The sequence below is a fragment of the Penaeus monodon genome, chromosome 27 (genome assembly GCF_015228065.2).
Source record: "Penaeus monodon isolate SGIC_2016 chromosome 27, NSTDA_Pmon_1, whole genome shotgun sequence".
NCBI classification, from domain to species: domain Eukaryota; kingdom Metazoa; phylum Arthropoda; class Malacostraca; order Decapoda; family Penaeidae; genus Penaeus; species Penaeus monodon.
Window position 1 is genome coordinate 5,697,590 of NC_051412.1, and position 334 is coordinate 5,697,923.

Below are 334 nucleotides of genomic sequence, written 5' to 3' on the forward strand. Positions count from 1 at the left end.
AGTTATTACTAGCATTATCAGCAGCAAAAACTGCGATGGCAATACACCACAATATGATTAAGAAATTTTAGGGAAAAATGAAATACACCTTCTGCTAACCCAAACCTTTATTTTAGAAATATTATTTACATACTGACTAGGAACAACGGACAAATCTTAGAGGTAGTGATCAATAAACATTTATACTCATATGAAAATAATAAATAAAAATAAAATCCAGAAGTACAGTAATTACTGTCAAAACCTTTCTTTTAATTTCTTCCTCTAAGAGTTTCTGAAGCATGGGTGGGACGTAATGCTAGGGGAGAATGAGATAACCCTCCGAACACCATAA